This window comes from Mesoplodon bidens, assembly GCF_964165515.1.
Source record: "Mesoplodon bidens genome assembly, contig: HAP1_SCAFFOLD_231, whole genome shotgun sequence".
Lineage (NCBI taxonomy): Eukaryota > Metazoa > Chordata > Mammalia > Artiodactyla > Ziphiidae > Mesoplodon > Mesoplodon bidens.
In genome coordinates, this window is record NW_027671346.1 from 468,380 (window position 1) to 485,337 (window position 16,958).

At 39.7% G+C, this 16,958-nt stretch overlaps 1 long non-coding RNA gene across 3 annotated transcripts in view; it reads right to left on the bottom strand.

The window, feature by feature from the left end:
- The window catches only part of LOC308611536, a 185,325-nt gene that overhangs the window by 30,754 nt on the left and 137,613 nt on the right, over window positions 1-16,958 (bottom strand). For all 3 annotated transcript variants that reach the window (XR_014014947.1, XR_014014948.1, XR_014014949.1), the window contains exon 3: window positions 8,508-8,613. This is a non-coding gene — a long non-coding RNA (uncharacterized lncRNA). The remainder of the gene's footprint in view (window positions 1-8,507; window positions 8,614-16,958) is intronic.

The window sequence follows — 16,958 nt, forward strand, 5'->3', positions numbered from 1 at the left end:
AAGAGGCACCGGGCCTTCTACAGGCCAGAGACCCTCCTTGCTGGCTGAAGCAAGCAGCCACACCGAAGCAGCCCACAGGGAGGAACTGCATTGCCTCTAGGATCTGGGGTGGCCTCCAGTGACAATCAGCAAAAAGCTGGGGACCCCAGTCTTGGAGCAACCAGGATATGAATTCTGCCAACGACCTGAATGAGCATGGAAGTGCATTCCCCCCCAGGCTGATGTCCACATGAAAATGTGGTCCACCCAACACGTTTATCAGAGCCTGGTGAGACCCCAAGCAGAGGACCCAGTGCCTGGACTCCGGACCCATAAAACCTGGGTTGTTTTAAGCCACTCATTTGTTACTCAGCAAACAGATAACTAATACAATTCCTAAGCATTCAGATCCTACATTTTTAAATGACTGGTGACTCAGCTGTATTGCAGCCATGGTCTTCATCATTAATATCTTCAAATCACCAGCCAATTAATATATTCCTTCTATGCATTGCCCCTTGGGTCCATGGTGCATATTTTTTGAGACCATTGAGCTCTTGAGATCTTCTGTCAATCATTTCTCATTTCTTCTCAACCTTGCCTTTTTAGTCACTGAGAGCCCATATTGCAAAGAAAGATCTTAAAGTGAGTAGAAAACTACATTAAACAAAAAGATATGGATCCTATGCTTGACACACAAATATTACAAAAATATATTCTTTTTCTTTTAATCAAGCCTTCACATGCACAAAGAGAAAATCATATTTTATTCCTGCTTGTCTTAAGCCTCATGAAGCCTTCAGTTCATAAACTTCTAGAAAACTTTCAAAGTTCTCAACAAATATGTTTTGTAGTTCAGATCATTTTAGAAATCAACTGCCATAGACCAATAGGATTTTTTCCCCATGGAGTTTGACAAGCTGAACCTATTTATATGGAAGAGCGGGCCAAGAAAGGCTAGGATACGTCTAAAGACTCCAAACGCCAGATATGAAGAATTATTATAAAGTGATACTTTATAGTATATTATAAAGTATGATGTTGGCACAATGATTTAAAAAAATAATAAACCAACAGAATAAAAAGAGGTGCCCAACACAGGCCCATGCATGTATTGAAATCTGATATATGGAAGATGGGACATTACAAATCAGAGGGGAACAATGTTCTATATACTGAATGGTACCCCATGATAGTTTCCCAATATAGGGGTGGGGGATAAATAAAACGGAAGAAATCGTCATTTAGGAATTTAGTTAACTACCAAACAATGAAAAGAAAAAGAGGTAAAAAAAAAGGTATAAGCCAGTATTTTTAAACTATAACACAGTAAACAGTTATATAAATCATGTTATTCATTGTGTTTTGCAATCATTTATCATTTTAAAACAATCTAGGATTAAGAGAGGCTGACTGACCTTTTAAAATATATTAATTACTGACTATGATTCAGCTCTTAAAAATATATGCTTAATTTGTGATTGAGAAAGGGGATTCATTTTAAAAAATAGCTTTAACATGCCTTTGGCCTAACAAAAGCCAAACATGGGATGTATTTCAAAATCATAGGATTATGAAGATTGGACGCGAGCATGATGAAACAAGATTGGTCATGAATTGATAAGTACTAAAGCAAAATAATGGGCATCTAGGGATTTATTATGTATGTGTGTGTTTGACATTTTCCATAACTAAGAAAGTATTTTAAAAAAGGAAAGAAAAAGAGTGTTTGGTAAAGCATCTCAAGTAAGAAAGTTAAACAATAAGTCCCCTACATACAAATGAGTTCCATTCCGAGAACGCGTTCCTTAAGTCCAAATTGTTTGCAAATCCAACAAAGTTAGCCTAGGTACCCAACTAACAACTCGGCTATATAGTACGGGACTGAAATAGGTTTATAATACTTTTCACACAAATAATACATACAAAACAAACAGAAAAAATAAAGAAAACATTTTTAATCTTACAGTACAGTACTCTGAAAAGTACAGTAGTACCAGCTACTTTACCTATGCTTTTACGCTTGCTTCTGGACAGCCTGGGCTTGAAATAAAGATACTGTACTACTGTCCTCTATACAGTTCTGTAAACTACACAAAAGCACAACCACTCGTAGAAGATGCATGCACGTGACAATTTACCCCAGACACTTGAACTTACGTGATTGGACATGCGAATGCATGTTTGCATCTTTGAAAGTTCACAACTTGAAGGTCTGTATGTAGGGGACTTACTGTACAGAACTTGTGTGCTATTATTTTAAGAAAACACACATGTATATATGTGCATATATATGTGTATATATAGGCATAATAAAATGTGCATAAAAAGTTATGTTATATATATATATACACACACACACATATATATACGCATATATACATAATTAACATAACTTTTGGGGGCAGGCAAGTCTACATTCTTACACAGTCATGTTACAGGTGAGGATCCTGATCTCTCCTGGGTGGTTATCTTCTGTTTGCCCTCCCAGGTCCCCTCTCCACCCTTCTCTGGTGAACTGGAAGGGTGAGGTTGACAGGATCCCAGCCCCTGAGACTTCTAGCTGGGTCTGGGCCATGGAGAGTATCAGAGAGATGTGAGGGAGGGAGGGAGGAGGAAAGTGAAGGCAGGGGATTTGTTTCCCTGGCTTTCTCCCTGCTAGATAGCCTCCAAGTGGGCTAACTATGACCTTTTACTGAAGGTTACTGTACCTCTCAAGAAGACCAATTCTCCAGGGGTCCTTTTTCTGCTGGGGTCCTGAAACTGATCCCTCTCTTCTTCCCTTTGGACATAGAGATTGTCTCAGCTCAGCTGCTCCTAGCCCCAGATTCCTGCACAATCCCTCCTATGGGGCTGTACTCACACCCTTGTAACAGTTTTGTGTGCCATCTGTTATCTATTAGGACCCTAATTACCACCCTCTTCATTAAACAATAGATGGTACACAGTTATTATAAATAGAGATGGGGAGATTATTATTCTCTACATTTGCAAATCTTTCCAGTATTGCAGTTATGTCCTAGGTGATTCCCAAACTGGACACAGCAGACACAGGAATAAAGGAAAAGAGAGATGTGCAATTGGGGGTTATCAGCTAGATACTTACTGGTCCACAAACCAGTTCCTTTTGCTAATAGACATGGAGGCAACTGAGAAGACAGTCCTTTCTCTGAAAAGCCCCAATTGTGAGAGCAATTCAGCTCTTCTAACTTTCCCTATATCTGAACCTAGACTCAGTGCTATAGGACTATTAGAGCACATCAAATATTGCACTATAGTTACCTGGATACATGTATTTATCTCCTCCAGTAGGCTGTGAGCAATTCAAGGAAAAGAGTCCGTCTCATTCAACTTTATATCCTTGCCATCTAGCACAGTGTCTGGCATATAACAGACACAGTAAATGTTAATTGAATGAATAAATGCCTGCTTGAATAAATGAATGCCAGTGGGGCCAGTGTGTTCCATAGCAGGGCTCTAAACAGAGGCTCTTCTCACCTTCCAGTCGCCATCTGGCTTCCAAAAGCAGCACCAAATCCAAATGTGACCTTGGTACCATGGAATAAAGAATCTTTCTCATCTGAATCACGCTGGCTACATCTGCCTGGCTACAGTCAACATAAGGTCTTGAGGCTGAGACACACCTTCATTTGTTAAAAGGGGGAGGGGAGCAGATGGCAAATGAAGGTACTCAAGCTCATTAATTCCTAATGGAGTTGTCCTCCTGGATGTAATTAGAACAACAAGAAGAGCCAAAGGAGGAGGGTTTGGGGAATAAAGTAGGCAGCTGGAAGAGGTTTATGAACGGTATAAACCCTCAGGGAGCTTTCCATTAGAGAGAATAATAATGTCCACACTTCACAATGGCATAGTTCTCCTCAACCAGCAAAACACATCTGCATACATTATTTCAATAGCGTCTCAGGAAATGATTGTAAGACACAGAGGAGAGTTTTATTTTTCCAATTGTGTAAATTTAAAAAGTTAAACTTCTCCTCAGAGAAGTTAAGCCACCTGCCCTGAGTAACATGGCTAGAAAGTTATAGAATAAGGATGGATTTCAAACATTCTGACACTGAATTTGGTCTCCATCCGTTCCATGGCTATAAATGGAGAGAGTGACCTTCAGACCAATTCTAAAAAGCATGTGACACTCCACCCAGCCCAGCTATTCCACAGCATGCTCCTTTCTTCCATGCCCACTACCAATCACTTAAAGACAACCAGTTGCCTTCTATTTTTGATTGGCAAGTGGGACACAGAAGTTCTTATGAGCCTAGAGTTTTTATTTCTTTATGTCCCCATGGAAGACCTCAAGCCAAGAGAGAAGGGAACTCTTCCTATTAGACCTGGTTAACTGATTCCATTTCTTCCCACTGTTCCCAACACAAAATAAATTTATTCAAATATGTAGTTGCATTGAAATTGAGAATTACATATTGTACTTTGATCTTATAGGAAGTGTGCAGCATAAATCTGAGATATCAGCATTAAATGCAGAGACTTTATAACTAAGGGCTTGCTAGTAAGCCTGGGTTTTCATACTCAGGTCAGTCTACCCAAAAAGAAGTACGTTACTTGAAAATTGACTCTTTGCATTAAAGTAAACTTGCCCCTTAAAGTCTTCTTCTTCCTCTCTCAAAGACACACAGCTGACTTAGTTCAGAAGCAAGCTGAAAAGAGTAAGGAAGATGTTCTATTTAACCAGCATCAATTGCTTATAACTCTCCTGTTCTCAGCATCTTTTCCCCCCAAGGAAGCATTCAGCCAACATTTTTATTGGACTGATGCCCAGATTGCTCCATTAATTCATGCAACTACCTTTGTTGGAGTGCTCCAGGCATTATTACTCATGAATCCTACAGAGCACAAATATATCTCTAGAAATAATGTCATTTGTGTTACATATGACCTTAAAGCATCTTCATAAATTATACCTTCAAAGCAAACTAGAGAGCACTGAAGTCTTTTGCTATGTTAGTCATCTTAGTTTCACTAGACCCATTGTCTTTTCTTTACATATGCAATGTGACTAAATTGGTTTTACTGATCTGGGTCCTTCAGATTCATCAACTTTATCTTAAAGTGTATAAGATATATGATCTTTAAATCAGTAATGGTATCTTTCTGCTCTGTGGGTTTCATTGGTTCAAACTTATCTTCCAATTATGTCTTCCTGAGACGTATTCTAGCTATGATGGGGGCTTCTAGGCTGTGGTTTGTTTCTGGTACTGTATCTATTAAGTAATCAAACCAGAAAAACAACAAAAATTGTGCTTTGGCTTCATATACATTAGACCATTTAACATGAAACCTGTCCATTTTCAGAGATTTGGGCAACAAATATAGTCACTTAATTATTAGTTACCTTATCCTAAACAATTGTCAGTAGCCCACCATGGTAATAAGAAAGTTCTTTCTCAAAATAATTACCATTTGATTTCCAATTGCTTATAAAAGGAGCACTGTTTTCTACCCCAAATTTCCATGAAATCTTTTAATAAATATTCTTGTTTCATATTAGGAGTTTAAATGTATAAAGCATTATTCACATAAAAGAAATAAGTACTTTGATCTACTACATTATTTTCAAAAGGAAAGTAGAACCACAGTGTATGATGATATCCTGAACATGATCTGGGACACCAAAAAATCAGTATTATCCGTGAAACCCTGAGCAAAATTTCTCTCCTTTGCGGACAGAAAGCAACAATGTCATTCAGCTATTTACATATGGCCCAGATACTAATGAGGAACTGTTTCCTGCTTTCTGTGAAGGAAAAGTGAACTATGAATAAATATCACTGGGGTCATTATCACCTGCACACACAGGTAACTGGTGGCTTGCAACAAAAGAGTGTCAGAAGCAAAATGGATCTGTAGCAGGAAAATCTGTCTTAAGGCATGATTGGGGGTAAAAGACTAACTGTGGATAAATATTTGTGGTGCCTGGCAAAGCTCTCCAAGTTCCAAGATGACGAAAGACCTTTCACACATATATGGAACTTTCCATGAGAGTTCTAGAGCCTTTCAACCTCAGAATATATCTGGCCTATCCTCTTTTCAAAAGGTAAACTGACAGGATCTTGGAGAAATGGGAGTTGAACCTGCTCTTAGAGATCTTCAGAGAAGAGGAATTTCAGCTTCCTGGCTTAACTATGTTGCTTCTATCTAGTTTATTTTACATGGCACACTTATCATGCTTAAAAATCAGCCCAAGTCCACCTGTTATTTTTTTTTTAGCAGCATTCACTCATTTATTCAATAATTATATACTGAGCACCTCTTATAGTCCAGGCACAACTTTACTAGCTGGGATTCAAGAGAGAACAAAAGAGACCATAATTCTTCCTCTTGTCGTCTTTATTATTCTAGCAATAAACTGTTCAATTCCCAGTAACATCCTTATTTCTTGTATGAAATTGGGTCAACTTCTTTGACCAAAGCTAGTTTTGTTAGAATTTAATTCCTTTAACAAAAAATTCAGCGACATGAAAACCAACATTAGTTTTGTACTCACAATTTGACAGCATTTGGGGCTGGTTCTTTTTTATTATTTGTCATTCTCATGTTTCCTAGAGGTGTACCCTGAACTGAAGAACAGTTTCCCTCCATCCTGGAAGGATACCAGTTCAACCGCATACACATCCCTGAGGGACACAGGCGGAATGTGAAGAAAGAGGGGGCCTAGCCAGCCATATGGCCCATTCAACATTGGGGAAAAATGGAATTGCCTTTACATCAAGTTTCCTAGGGAGGATATAGGGAAAGCTTGTACAGAATTACTACTCCAGCTAATCTGTAGCTCTTGCTACTACTACCATTGTCCTTTGACCTCACGTACATTAGAATACTTGGTCCTCACAGCAACTCCATGAGGAACAGATGAGAAAACAGGTTGGCAAAGGTAAGTGACTTGTCTACAATTAACAGCTCTGACAAATGGCGGTGCTGAAATTCAAACTTATTTCAGGGGTCCGTCTCATGAAAAACCTATGATGTTAGTTATCTAATAAAACCATAGAAAGGGAGGAAAACCTAGGCAGAACACTCTATGACATAAATCACAGCAAGAACCTTTCTGACCCACCTCCTAGACAAATGGAAATAAAAACAAAAATAAACAAATGAGACCTAATGAAACTTAAAAGCTTTTGCACAGCAAAGGAAACCATAAACAAGATGAAAAGACAACCCTCAGAATGGGAGAAAATATTTGCCAATATTTGAAGCAACTGACAAAGGATTAATCTCCAAAGTTTACAAGCAGCTCATGCAGCTCAATATCAAAAAAACAACCCCATCCAAAAATGAGAAGACCTAAATAGACATTTCTCCAAAGAAGATATACAGATTGCCAACAAACACATGAAAGGATGCTCAACATCACTAATCATTAGAGAAATGCAAATCCAAACTACAATGATGTATCACCTCACACCAGTCAGAGGGGCCATCATCAAACAATCTAGAAACAAGAAATGCTGGAGAGGGTGTGGAGAAAAGGGAATCTTCTTGCACTGTTGGTGGGAATGTAAATTGATACAGCCACTATGGAGAACAGTATGGAGATTCCTTAAAAAACAAAAAATAGAACTACCATATGGCCCAGCAATCCCACTACTGGGCATATACCCTGAGAAAACCATAATTCAAAAAGAGTCATGTACCACAATGTTCATTGCAGCTCTATTTACAATAGCCAGGACATGGAAGTGACCTAAGTGTCCATCGACAGATGAGTGGATAAAGAAGATGTGGCACATATATACAATGGAATATTACTCAGCCATAAAAAGAAACGAAATTGAGTTATTTGTAGTGAGGTGGATGGACCTAGAGTCTGTCATACAGAGTGAAGTAAGTCAGAAAGAGAAAAACAAATACCATATGCTAACACATATATATGGAATCTAAAAAAAAAAAAAGGTTCTGAAGAACCTAGGAGCAGGACAGGAATAAAGACACAGACGTAGAGAATGGACTTGAGGACACAGGGAGGGAGAAGGGTAAGCTGGGTGAAGTGAGAGTGTGGCATGGACATATATACACTATCAAATGTCAAATAGAGAGCTAGTGGGAAGCAGCCGCATAGCACAGGGAGATCAGCTCAGTGCTTTGTGACCACCTAGAGGGGTGGGGAAGGGAGGGTGGGAGGGAGACGCAAGAGGGAGGAGATATGGGGATATATGTGTACGTATAGCTGATTCACTTTGTTATAGAGCAGAAACTAGCACACCACTGTGAAGCAATTATACTCCAATAAAGTTGTTAAAAAAAACATAGAAACGAATTAAACTTTAACCATCATTATTTCATCCTATAGAATGACATAACCCAAGAGAAAAAGATAGAGGTGTTGAATATCACTCATGCATTTTCAGTTCCTTCTGTGAATCTTAGCTACTGTAATAAAAGCATTGTTTTGAGCATTGTTTTATATGCATCCTCATATAAGACCACACATGCCTGTGTCGATTAAAATTTAAAAGAAACAAATATTAACTGCAGATATCTAGTTCACTTACCTTGAACAAAGTAGCTTCAGGTGCTTCCACTTTTGAAGCTGGATAAATATCAGACAGGAACGAAGTTCACTTTAGTTTGGTCCAGGAAGAAAAAAGATTCACAGCTCTGAGAATAAAGAAAGAATCAGACCTTGTCAGGGCATTTGGTTCTAATTAACTAGTGACAAAATGGTTCTACACTGCAACTATGTAAAAGTGGCTGAGTTATTTGAGCTAGGAAAGGTCAAAAACAATGATTATGATCAAGATGTTGTTATTGCATATACTTTTGATTATTGGGAGTGAATCTTCCTCTCTCTTTTCCTCATTAAAATTTTATGGTTTATCAATTTAAAGTTAAGTGAACAAGATAATTTAACATTATTTTGATAATGGAGCATATTCCTTGTAAAACATAAATCCCTGGAGGCTTTCTCAATTCCCCTTCTTCTATCCCCACAAAGCTGCCTCTGTCTAGTATTGAGCCATGGCTTTGCTCAAGAAAGCAAAACAAAACACAAATTATCTAGTGGTAGCAATCTGAATGAAGACCTGGCCCAGAGGACAAAAAATGTGATTTAACATAAAATAGGATGTCATGATCTAAACTACTCATTTGGCATTTACCATAAATCCCTGAGTACCATTAGTTGTCTTTTCAGATAAATTCAATAAAAATTTATTGACTATTTTCCATGTACAAGCACTTTGCTAGATATTAAGAAAAAGGAGGTGAATAGAAGACCAGGCTCTCTTCTCTGCAATCTATCTTTGAAGAAAGGAATATATGCAAACAATCCTGAATAATTTCAGGGATAGAGAGAAAAAATAGCATACTTTTGAAGAGTAATGCTAACTTGATATGATTCTATTTTATTCTTTCTGATCTATTGTAAACCCTTGGAAACCAGAAATTTGTATTTTTCAGAATCTTTGCACATGTGAGCATTTTAATCAGTAGTCCTTTTTAGTGAAGGACAGAAATTGTGTATGTTCTAAGGTACACGTGTAGCCTGATATCAGCTTCAGACACAGTTGGATCAGGCTTTTTTGTTTTTTGTTTTTTTGCTACGCGGGCCTCTCACTGTTGTGGCCTCTCCCGTTGCGGAGCACAGGCTCCGGACGCACGGGCTCAGTGGCCATGGCTCACGGGCCCAGCCGCTCCGCGGCATGTGGAATCCTCCCAGACCGGGGCACGAACCCATGTCCCCTGCATCGGCAGGCAGACTCTCAACCACTACGCCACCAGGGAAGCCCGGATCAGGCTTTTTAAAGGGACATAAGAATTTCTTTCTCCATTCCTTGGGTCTGGTTTTCTCTATATTGGCTTCCTTCTTCAAAGATCCTCTAATAGTGGGATTAAAGATAGCCCCAGAAATACTGCACCTGGTTAGTAACCCTGGGAGAAAGACAGCTTCTCTTCCCAACAGTTTTAGTCCAAAGTCATGGAATTCATTCCTAATGGACTGTTTCATGTCGTGTGCCCATCACCACACAATTCACTGGGGCCAGAGAAATGGACTACACTGATTGGCCAGTCTGAGTCATGTGCCCACTGCTGGAGCTCTGCTGCTTCCAAAGCACATGACTGAGAGATGTAGGGAGAGACGCCCCAAAGGGAAACCTAAATGTAGTTACCATAGGAAAGGCAATGTCTCCTGGGCAAGATAAATATCATGTGCCACCACAAAAAGAACTCAGCAAATATTTGTTAATTGATGTATTGATTAGTAAGTCTGGGATAAGTGAAATGATGATAAATACAATGTGTGAAGGGAAACACAGCCAAGATCAATTGTGAAATGGAGCTACAGAGGTGGGCAGTATCCTACGAGGCCTCTTGGAAACAAATCAACAAAAAGGAGCTGACCTTGACTGTTTGCACTGTTTGAGAAGAATTAACTGAGTCTATAATCAGTAAACAATCCTGAGGGCTTGGTAAGGTGAGTTCTGCCTTCTGTGATATGAAAATTGTGTCATAGGTATCAGAAGGTGAACATGGCTAACTGTCTGTGATTGCCACAAAACAAGAAAAATAAAATGAAATAGAAATCTTAAATCAGTCCTTGAATCACAACAGATACAATTATGAAAACTAGATTATATATTAATCAGATTTTCATGTATTACTTTAAAAGACTTCCCTAAAAAGCCATGAGGAAAAGGGACCTCTTATTTGAACTATGGAATGATCTGAATTGGCAACAATATACCAGTGCTTCAAAAGAAAGTCAATTAGTCCTATAAAAACAGTGTCTAGGGCTTCCCTGGTGGCGCAGTGGTTGGGAGTCCGCCTGCCGGTGCAGGGGACACGGGTTCGTGTCCCGGTCCGGGAAGATCCCACGTGCCGCGGAGCGGCTGGGCCCGTGAGCCATGGCCGCTGAGCTTGCGCGTCCGGAGCCTGTGCTCCGCAACGGGAGAGGCCACAACAGTGAGAGGCCCGCATACTGCAAAAAAAAAAAAGAAAAAGAAAGAAAACAGTGTCTATAAAATATGTGTAACCTTTGATAATTCATTATATTTGCAAGGCAGAGGAACCTTTAAAAATGCATCATTTTTTTCCTAAATGACTTAATTTTCATTATTATACTACTTTAAACAAATTTTAATGAATGCATTAAAAGCTTTGAGTAGTTCTTACTTTAACCAACCAGCAACTAGAACAAGTTTCAAGAAGACTTCAAGTCCAGCCACATGCCTCCAAGAAAAGCTACACCTACAGTATCACAGACATATGGCCTCATGTGTCCATCTTGGCATGTCAGAATTCATGTCACTTGCCCAACTCCTTGCAAAAGTCCGTTTTTACATGGTAATGATTCATTTAAGATCATTAGAAAGCCATAAGTTTTCACTTATTCATTCAGAAGCAATTTTTAGTTCCTACAAGCACTGTGCTAGGAAATAGGATACAAAAATGAATATGTCTCTTGCTCCTAAGGAACTCACAGACTGAAGACACCCAGGGGAGCCAAAATTTTCCATACAATCTCATGAGCATGGGGACAGGGGGACATGCAAGGTAAGAGGGGCTACAAACCTTATCTGTACCTGATCACACTATTTTAAAAGTTGGCCATTCCGAACTAATTCGGAGTACGTTATCTCCAAAAGTTTATATGTTCCTAATTTCTCCATCATTTCCACTCTTAGGCATTCCCTAATTGTACCAAAGGTAGAGTGTGTTTTATATGAAAAAAACTGCTACAGGGCAATCATTGACAGCGATGTACTAATATAATACCCGACCAGAGAAAGCACGCTTTGCCATGATAAATTGTTCAAACTATGAGGAGCAGTAGGGCTGAAATGAATCTAGTCGTGAACAAAAAAAAAGATTGAATGGAAACAGTTTGTATAAAAGGATACACTTGATATTTTCACTCTAGACATACAGATTAAGAGGCTGTCTATCAAGGTAAATCAATTTGCAATTTGAGACTGATTTTCTCCACCCTCAAGAAATGATTTGCAGGTATTTGTGGCTTTTCGTTTTGGTTTGACTATTATTTCATATTTTACTTGTAATTCTTCTTATGGAACACTAAGAACATTTATTGGTTCTTCGGTCAGGTTTATTGAGGTATAATTTACAGCCAGTAAAATTCACCCTTTCTAGCGTACAGTTCTAAGAGTTTTGACAAATGGATATAGTCTTACAACCTCCACCATAATGAAGATAGAGAATAGTTCCAGCATCCTGAAAATTTTTCCCTGCCCCTTGGAAGTCAACCTGTAGCCCCCTGACAATCACTAATAAGTTTTCTGTCCCCATAGTTTGACTTTGTCCAGAAAGTCATATAAATGTAATCAACAAGTATGTAACATTTTGAGTTTGGCTTCTTTCACTTAGCACAAGGTAAGTGAGATTATCCGTGTTGTGTGTGTCAGGAAATGTGGACTGGCATATTGTCCTTTAGAGTTTCCCTTATTTTTCCAAAGCCAAAGTCAATATGCAAAGCCTGGATCTCTTGCCATTTAGTTTGTCCATGGTTAGGAAGAAACCGAGTTTTTACTATGGCTGTTTGTTTTCAGCAGAGCAGGGAAAGAAGAAACACTCTCAGGGAATAATCATAATCTGTGGTTATTATAGGCACTAAGTCATATGTTTGTAAGACCCAAACTTTTGTTAGTCAAATGACTGGGCACTAAAATTAATTCGGAGACTCAAGGCAGAGTTTAAGTGTGGTTTTCCTTATCTTTTCATTATTGCAATAGCAACGGAATACATATTTGTGACTTAATGGTACAACACATTAGTTTTCTTATCTGACCCATCTTTAACAAAGTGGAATTACTGTAGAGGCAAAGGAATCAAGAAGGTAAATCTCTTACCAGGAGTAGGAGAGAACGGATAGAGGCCCCTGTGACCTAAACCTTAGTCATTCGAGTGCCACCTTCATAATTGTGCCTCTACCCACACGTTACCCATATCATTATTTATTTAACAATTATATGGGTCACAGTTTTACTTAGATAAATTTATTTTCAACAGGACATTCTTATTCCTTACTCTTTTAAATGGAAATCCCTTGCCATAAATAAAACTATGAAAAATATCCAACAGTATAAAACTCTACCTATATGAGTCAATGTACCTCCCCAAATCATCCTGAGTTCTTGAGTATCACTGGTGGAGCCCATGTACACACCCACACATGCTTTTGGAAACACAGCAACGAGAGTAGCTGTCCCATGCTTTAAATGCTTTCTCCTTGACCATGTATTCTGTGCACACCAAGGCAAAGAGTCTGCTCAGAGATAGAGTAAAGCATTAAAACCTGTTTAAAATAACAAAGTACGATATGTCTTTCTACCTATGTCAGGCATTGGAAGCCTGCAACTTATTTGCCAAACAGGTTACCAGGGCTGATTTTTATGGAAAGACGGACCAGATGCACCTTCTTCCTCATCTCTTCAAAGTGGCCCTTCTGAGCAAGGCCAAGGCCAGTGTGATTCAGCAACACCCACGTTTGTTAGGGTATCTCCTTACCCTAGACTAAAAAATGGAACAGAACCTTGGCCCCAAAAGACTTAAAGAATTTATTCACCAATTCATATCTTTATGCTAGTATAATCATGTATTTGATGGTTGCTATAGAAATCTATGTAGACAATCATCACATTTTTAAAGGAAATACATTACTGAAATTTCTTCTGACCCGTGGTCACTATGCTCTTTGACAAGACAGTTGACCTTCACGATGTTAATCATCTCATCTGTTTGAAAGGGACTAAAATGTTTGCTCTGCTTCCTGTTTAATAAAGCTATCAAGAGGATTAATGAGAGAAAACCTCTAGAATACTCCAAGCTCTTTCCAAAAAGGCAGCAGTAAAACAGCAGGTGCCTCTTGTGAACATACACTTGTCTTCTTCACGGAAACTCATCCTGAAGGACATCGGGCTTCCAGCTTATATTTAATTGGCTGATTATGTTGACACTCTAGAGCTCCTTGCCAAGTTACAGGGAAGAGTTTTCTTGGAAACCAGAGTTCCCCAACTTTCTCCAGCTATGCAGTTTAATTACATCTAGCAAAATGACAACAGAGCTCATAATTAGCCTGGAGATTAATTACTGCTGAATCAGTCCAAACACCACAGCTACCAAATTCAACACAGGTGCTTAGATGAAGAGAAAAGAGTTTTCTCAATACCCAACAGAAGGTGGATATGGAAGATGGGCTTTATGACTGTCTTCCCATGAGCTTAAACAACCTGTGCAAAATGCCTTGTGTCTTTACAGCCAGGATGCCCCTAAGTATTTTAAAAAGAACCAGACTCAAAAACATTTCAAATACTGATATCACATATCTTGAAATGTGCAGTGACTGGGGCATACTTTCTTTCTATGCAAATTTCTTCAACCTAGAGCTCCCTTTCCCCTTCTCCTTTTATTGAGGAGTCTAAAAAGCCTACATAATTCATCTACTGTTTCTAAACTATGAATGAAAGAGTGATATAGAGAAAATTATAAAGCAAGCGAAAAATCACGCTGTACCTCGTGTTCATCCTGTGACCTCTAAGAGTGACTATAAGCCTGTAGGGTGGGTACCACACTCCCAGAGAGTTATGAATGCATTGTCAGATCAAAGGCTTGAAAGCCAACAACCGCCCAAGGGAACCCCCTATTTTCTCTCTGAGAATCACCAAAAGAGGAAGAAGCTAGATTAGGTAGGTAGAAAAAGGAAGGAGTTGATCCCATTTAACAGATGTTATCCGTTTCTTACCCCCTCTATGTACAGGTCACTTAAGGTATGTTTAAATATATGCACACCTAGAATCCAACAAAGACAAATTCAACCCCCAAGTGATTCTAACGTGCAGCCAGAGTTGAGAACAGCTGGTCTGGAGTAACCAAAAGGTCGGCCAGATGGTATAATTGCATGAGACTCAGGGAATGGACAGAACCAGGTAAAGGAGAAGGAAGGAGGCGGCCAGAAAGAATGAAGTGACAGATCAGCACTCCAGAAGCTCATGTTCCAAAGAAGCTAAAGGTGTGGGGCAACAGACGAGCACTCAATTCTTAAACCGCGTAAGAAACAAGCACACCGTCCCCTAACTAGAGGCTGATGAGATTGTGTTGAAGAAGCACTTTTAATGGATTTGTAGGATGCGTCTGTTTGCTGGTTTGATTTTCTGTTGGCTTGTTTGTTTGTGTGTTTAGAGGAGTTAGGGGTTTTGCTGCAAATTTTTAAAAGTCATCCTAATATTGACTAAAAAGAAAAACCGTGTTCATACAACCCAAAGGGAAATCCATGGAAAGGAAGGAGAAAATTGACATCTAGGGAAGGCCTTGTGGAAAGATCCAAATAAGGGAAATGTATACAAAGGCACAGCCCTGATGCTTGTACCTTGCTTACACCAGGACTGAGGGGAGCCGCTGCAAAGCCATTTGCTTGCACAAGGCTGGAGGAGAGATTACATGGCTGCCAGGAGAGGAATGTTGTCAGAGCGAGTTCGGAACCAGCTCAGCCATGCTCTCCAGTGCTGGGAGGCCCGACCACTGTGCACGCAGCCGCACCACCATCTGTACAGGGCTGCTTCTCAGTGCTGGGCCAAAGCCGAGCTACACCCCCGCCCCCGCCCCACGAGAGGAGGAGCAGGCAACGTTCTAGAACACAGCTCTGTCCACTGGAGGGCAGGCGTATAAGAGCCACGAGGCGACCTCCTGGGACAGCCTCTGTGTGGGGGCACACGTGCCCACGTCCACACATGGTAGGAAATGGCTCTCAGAGAGATGTGTCCCCTTCACTCTCAGTTCTTGAGGTGGCATTGCTCAGGTTGGCTTGGTGCACCTGTGATTTGAAATCCTAAGACACGTGTTCAAGACTCAAGTCTACATCTCACTTCCTGGATGACCACTGGCAAATCATTTCTGTGAGCCTTAGTGTCACCATTTTGTAAGTGGAGGTAACAGAATTTTATTTTATTATTATTATTATTTTTTTGCGGTATGCGGGCCTCTCAGTGTTGTGGCCTCTCCCGTTGCGGAGCACAGGCTCCGGACGCGCAGGCTCAGCGGCCATGGCTCACGGGCCCAGCTGCTCCGCGGCATGTGGGATCTTCCCAGACCGGGGCACGAACCCGCGTCCCCTGCATCGGCAGGCAGACTCTCAACCACTGCGCCACCAGGGAAGCCCGGTAACAGAATTTTAGAGTTCATCTAGTCTAAGCATATCATTTTACAGTTGAAACTGAGAACCAGAGAATGTGAAGTGAATGCCCACCTTCAGCCAGCTAATGGATGGCTAAGCAGAATTCACACTCAAATTTCCCAGCTTAAGTTCAGTTTTCTCCCTAAGCACTGCAATCTTCTGCCTCAATACTTCCCCTGACTCATAGGATGGGTTTAAGAAAGGATGTTAGGAGGGTAAGAGCTTCTGATTCAAGATGACGGACTGAAGACACACATCACGTCCAATGCCTCCCGAAAAGCCCACGGAACTTATGGAAAAGATTTTTAAAAGAAGGAGAAAGGGGAAGAAGAGGATGAGAAGGGAGAAAAGGGTACCAGCAGTGAACTATGAACTGTGAACAAATCCTGGAAGATTGCGAGCACATTGGGATCCGATTGGTAGAGAAAATTTTTCAAAAATAAAAAACCAGTTTAAGTTAAAAAGGGTGCCTTCATCAATAAGAACATTATTAAATATATTATATTATAAATAGGATATATAATATTAAATTTAATATGAATGTATTAAATATATATTTATAAATAATATGTAATATTAAATATATTTTAATTCATATATATATAATAGACTACTACTATGCAGCCTTTGGAATTCCCAGAAGTAGGGAAGATCTTTATATACTGACATGGAAAGATATTAATTATGTAATGTCAAATGAACGAAAGATGTCAAAACGATACAAATACAAACCGATTTTACGTGTGCATGTCGTATGTTCCTATAGTAAAAATGGCAAATGCTTACAGTGCTTGTTATGTAAACAAGCTATAAGCAC